Source organism: Vulpes vulpes, chromosome 13 (genome assembly GCF_048418805.1).
Source record: "Vulpes vulpes isolate BD-2025 chromosome 13, VulVul3, whole genome shotgun sequence".
Classification (NCBI taxonomy): Eukaryota; Metazoa; Chordata; class Mammalia; order Carnivora; family Canidae; genus Vulpes; species Vulpes vulpes.
Window position 1 is genome coordinate 71,477,166 of NC_132792.1, and position 6,203 is coordinate 71,483,368.

A 6,203-nucleotide genomic window follows, 5' to 3' on the forward strand; every position below is an offset into this window, starting at 1 on the left:
ATTTTACAGAAAAATTACTTGATTTCTTTAATCCATAAATAGCAGAAAAAAATAAGTATGGAGATTTATTAAACGATAGAAAAAAAATCTTTCAGGACATAGCCCAGCAAATGAAATACAGTCTCCTTATTTTGACTCTAATTTGAAAAGGAAAAACAACCATTAGAAGTAACTTTTTAGAGAAAAATTGGTTGTAGAATATATGTAGGGTAATTTTGGGATATCATTGTTAATTTTATTAAGTATGATGATGGTATTTCATAACTGTTAGAAATATATACAGAAGTATTTGTAGGAGAAATGATATGGTCTGGGATTTATTTTGAAATACCTAACAATTATCTCTTTCTGCCATCTTTCTATGACGCCATAACGTTGAGAGTGAATGCCCTGGCAGCTGTTCTCAAGAGCATTAACACTGCTGAAAGGAGAGGTAAATGCCAGGCTCTCATTAGGCCACACTCCAAAGTCATTGTCCAGTTTCTAACTGTGATGATGAAGCATGCTTATATTGGCAAGTTTGAAATCACTGATGATCACAGAGCTGGGAAAATGGTTGTGAGCCCCATGGACAGGTTAAACAAGTGTAGAGTGATCAGCTCCAGATTTGACTAAGACTCAAAGATCTAGAAAAATGGCAGAACAATCTGCTCCCAACCCACCAGTTTGGTTTCATTGTACTGACAACCTCAACTGGCATCATGGACCATGAAGAAGCAAGATGAAAACACACAGGAGGGCAGATCCTGGGGGTTCCTTTTCTAGGGATGTAATACATAAGTGAAAATAAAATGCCTTAAAAAATACTTAACAATTAAAAAAGGAAAATAGATGAAACCAAGAAGAGGCAAAATGTTGGTAATGATTCAAGCTGGTATTCTGCATATGAAAGTTTACTTTTCTATTCTATACTTTCGTATATGATTGAATGTTTTTGCAGTAAAAAATTAAGTAAGCATAGATTATGTGGCACCTGAGTAAAGGGATGTATTACACAATATATGCATTGACAGGGCTGCACTATGTCCAAAATGATTCAGAATCATAACAAAGACGCAGAATGGAAAAAACATTGAGCTGGAAGCTGGGCACTGGTTCCCATTTCTGATCTCCCTCTGAACATCTCTATAACCTTGAGCAAGTCATTTTCTTTCTCTGCATCTTAATATCCTCAGCTGTATAATAAATATTTGACTAAAAATTGACCTCTAGCAATGCTAGCCTCAGAGTGTCCTAAGGTTACACTAGACAATATATGGTGTGGCTCTCAGGGATCAGCCTGCCCTAAATTCAAGTTCTCATGGTGTTGCAGATGTTCCAGATGTTTAGGATAGGAGATACTTCATGAAAATTCCCCATGCAGTATCCAGCATATTATACATGCTCATTAACAATTCAACACCAGCAAAGTATTTTTAAATACGAATTCCAGGAGTAGAAAAGTCCATGGTAACAGGATTTTCCTAATGTTACCCATATAATACCAGAACCAAGAATATAAATTAGATTTCTCAGCTTTTTCTTCCAAATAAACCAGGCTACATTGAAAAAAAAAAAAAAGGTAGCAAGAAATTTAATTTTTAAACTCAGGCAGAAAGTATAAAAGGCAATAAACTTCAGGGCCTGAATCATAGAGTCCAGAAGATGCTGAAAGACACCGATGACAGGAACCAATGAGCCCAGCCCAAGAAAGCCAGTGAAGAAAAAGAAAAGCAGGCCAGAGGCAGGGCTCAGAGTTGGCATGAACACTCCATGCAAACCCAGGATCTGAGTTCATTCCAATAGTCACTCACTCCTCTGAGCTTTCAGGACTGATGCTCCGACCACTGCTTCCTGCTTGCTCTCCTGCATCAAGCCACATGGAGAGACAGGGCAGCCCCAACCTAACAGGCTGATTACAGTCCAACCTACAGGTCTGAGCCTTGGATTTGGCTGATGCCGTAATAGAGGTGTTGTAAGCAGCGAAAGGGCTTTAGTTACTAGTCTGCTATGAACCTCAGTGACTTCAGTAACATTAAATATTTAATGAGCATCAATTATTTATGAGCCTATTCCAAGCATGTGGAACACACCAAAGCATCCTTCCAGTGAACTTGCCATCCAGACATGCTGATGACTGAATACTTGAGTCTGAACTAGGTTTTAAAGAGAAAACACTAATAAAAATGAATAAATAAATAAATAGAAAACACAGTACCCTACACACAATAATCAGTTGACCTATAATAAGCAAATAAATAAATGAGTAAATGAAAATAGATTGGAAATCAACATCTTATTTCTATCTTCCCCTATCACAACCTATGGACTGGATGGCAAGGGGCTGGGGCAAGGGAAAGAGATCTCTCACTTTTTTCTCTTGTCTTAGAGTTGAGAATTGGATTATAAGGCTGGAAAAAGAGAAACTGTAGCCCCTTCTTGATAATGGTTCAGTGTTCTTCCACACTGCTTCCCAAATGAGCATGTAGAGAATGACTCGCCATGTAGGTCATCTTTCCAAAACTATACTATGAATCGAAGAACAAACTAATAAGAAATAAATTTATTTTACTATAAGTCTTAGTTAAGAGATAGAAATAGATGTTTTTATTTCCTAATACAGATTATAGATAAAAATAGCCACAAAACAGTTTAGGCAAAATATAATTAAGGAAAAGATTTAAGGAAGGTCCTTAGTTTTATGACAAAGAACAATCCAGCTGTCTACTTATTAATGATAAGAGCCAAAAATGCTTTCCATCCTTTATTAATAACAATGGTATCAATTTCCATGTCCCAGTTATTCTGACCTCATTAAAACCCAAATGACTTCGGAGAAAGTCTTCTGGAGACTTGCTCTCCCAATCAGGGATCAAAACCAATGATACCATATGAGGCCTTAATTCTCTAAATTGCCACAACTCCCAGGAATTAACATGGTCATTTTTCTTTTTCTTCTTTCCCTCTGTTTTTGGATGGCAGGAAGGTCTATGTGGCAGGGCTAGAAACACTAAGATGTTTCCACACTGAAGAAGTCACCGAGGAAAGGCAGGAAGAAAAATGCCAAGTACTGCCTGTGTTAATCTCTCCACTCTTTACAGAAGGTAAAGGAATAACCCACCAGAGAAACCTCAAGAGTGGAAGTCAAGGGGTAATAATGGAAAGTGAAAAAATAAAAACAAGGAAACAAAGTTCAGAACCTGTCTATGGATGGGTGCCTCTGCTATGATAAAGAAAGAGTCAGTAAGATATTACTTGCACACAGAGCCAAGTCAACCCTGGCCAGTGGGACGGGCAGCTATCAGGAGATCGGTCTCTGCAAGGTGATGGTAGATGTGAGATGCAGACAGGAAAACATGAAGAGGGGAACATGCAGGGGAGGAAGATGAGCAAAGGATAAAAGCCATGAGTGGGAAAGTTACTAAGAGTGAGGTACTTATGAGCAAAAAGGATACACTAAATGAGAGTGAGGAAAATTAAGAAATCTGTGAAAGTTTGCTTAAAGCTGCCACCCATAAGCGAAAAAGACCATTACATTAGGCTTGCCATACAATTACTATACAGCTGCCAGAAGTCCCACTGTTTTCTCAAAACTACAATACATTTTCTTTAATTTCCGTGCAAAAGTTCATTCGATCCACTAATTAAGTCTACCTGCAAGCACACCAGAAAAACACAGTAGCAGCATTTTGCTCGGTTTTCCTACATCTGACAGGTGGCTTCTCCCTGCATCTCTGAACATTGGTGATACCAACCTCCCAGAAAGCCAAATGTAGCAGACAACCCAAACAGCGGGCTGTTTTTCCTTGGTGTCAGTTCAGCTTCCTACAAACAAAATTAAGGCAGCATCTGGTTAGCAATTGAAAACACGTATCAAAGGGAGGAAGCCTAACTCAAAACAGATTTTTCTAACCATCCTCAATATACGTGTGTAGAAAGAATGTATCTTTTAGTCCTCTGACTGCAAATGTCAGTGATTATAAACATGTGTATCACAGCTTGCCAGCAATTTGTTCTTGCCCTTGAATGACGAGACCCATACAGAATCCAGGGCAGAATGTGGAACTCCCTTTGGCTTCAGCATGAAATACAGATATATAAATGGTGGTAACAGGAATGGACATGAAAATGCTCAGAAAAACCCCTTATAGCCAAGCACGTTGGTCTCTACTAAATGCCTATCGTCTTCTACCAAGACTAAGACGGCTTAAAGAATGCAAACAGAACTAAGTTTATTTGAGAGAAAAATTAATTCCCAAGGACTGGTAAAAGGGAAATCATTTTTGGAAGAGTAGCTCAGAGGGAGGGAGGTCTGGGAAGCTGGAACATTCTGATACATCCTGGCCCTTCTTCCCTTTTTCAGCAACCTGCATGTGTCTCACATTTTGTTTCCCAAACAAGTGCTAGATTTTACCCCAGAAGGGAAAGAATTTATAAATGTACATTCTAAAGTCCTTTGTAAAGAAAAAATCTACTTTAGCATGCCTTAGAGTGTGTAAGACAAAATGAAAATGTTGTGGTTAGAGATGTTTCTGAATTAATATCAATAAATAGAATGATTGCCTGTTGGTTTCTGTTTCACCAAACAAAATATAGCTGCCAATTAAACCTTCTGTAAGAGTACTCCTTACGGACTTACTCAAGAGAACCACTGAGTTATTTTGTTTGCAGAAGTGATTTCCTTGGGTATTGTTCACTTTCTGTGGCTGGAGTGGGGAATATTTGGTCCCTTTACTGAGCTTTCTATATGTATGCTCTATGGGATGAGGTGCTCTACCTGGGAGAACACCCAGTCCCAAATTCTTGAGTGTCATCAGGTCTAACTTAGCTCCTGGAGAGCCTTCCTCAACCTCTTATCCCCTGCAGGGCCATCCCCTTTCTCTGTGTGCTTACTCTCCAACATTGTAGCAACCAATTATATGTTGTCTCAGTTGGTTATAAAATTCTTTGCTTTATAAGTCTGTCCTCTTCAACCAGGTGGCAAGATCCTCATGGATGGAGGCACGTTACACACTTCCCACACGTTACTGCAAAGTATGTTACACACTCTGCATTCCACTAAAATGGAACCAGAGATACAAGAAGCACTCAAATAAAAATGCTCTGTTCTCCATAAATCTCCAAGTGCATAATGGAACAGATATGCAGATTATCATGATATTTTCAAGCTACCTATTTGATGAGGGAAGAAAAAATATGCAACGTAGGGAAAGGCTGTGCTGGATTAGTGATTCTGATAACTCAGGGGCATGTTTCCACAAGAAGATAAAGGTAGAGTTAATAAGTAAACCTAAAGGGCATCAACTATTTAACTGGGAAAGAGATCTAAATTGAAGGACAGAGATTTACATGGAGGGGGATGCAAGTGGCTGGAGGGGAATTTTTCAAAGAATTTTTTTGTATTTCATGAAAATTGCAAGTTTCAAATAGGAGGATTCATCTTTCACTCTTCTGGAAAACAATTCAGCATGTGATTGAAAACATTGGAGGCCTAACTCTGGGAAACGAACTAAGGGCGGTGGAATGGGAGGAGGGCGTGGGGTGGGGGTGACTGGGTGGCGGGCACTGAGGGAGGCACTTGACGGGATGAGCACTGGGTGTTATTCTGTACGTTGGCAAATTGAACACCAATAAAAAATAAATTTATTATTAAAAAGAAAATTTAAAAAATAAGAAAACATTGGAGGCAATAGATAAACAAAGAAATCTAGACATCAAACTCTAAAAGTGGTTTTAATTAGAAAACAGAATCTTTAGGGAGAATGAATTTTTAGCAATGTGGCAAACCAACCCTGTTAAAGAGTCCCTGGTTCCTGCTAAAAACACATAAAATACCAGATAAGTATTAAAAGAGTATTTTCAAACATATAATCAATTTTAAAATACAGGAAACTTTCCACTTGTCAGATACTAAGAAAGAAATCAAAGTCTAAACACTAAGGGGAACCTGGTGTTTCCAGGGGGCATAGGACTGTTTTTAGACTAGATATGGGAATTTTGACACCCACACAGGATGAAGTGTTGCCTCAAGTTCATATTAGGTGGAAGGAGAAGCCTCCCATGAGCTCCCTGCATACACAGAAAATTTTAAAAATAAGTCAATAAATTAAAATAAACACCACTCTGGGGCCACTAATACCACCAGGACACATTAGCAAGCTAGCATAAAAATGCTGTGTACTGTCACTTTCCTAGCCTAGAGTACTTCCACAGAATAAACATAC

The 6,203-nt window shown here is 38.5% G+C and overlaps 1 pseudogene; it reads left to right on the top strand.

Annotated features, from left to right (window-relative positions):
* Window positions 1-300: 300 nt before the first annotated feature.
* On the top strand, window positions 301-773 carry LOC112932274 (small ribosomal subunit protein uS8-like; annotated as a pseudogene).
* The last annotated feature ends 5,430 nt before the right edge of the window (window positions 774-6,203 follow it).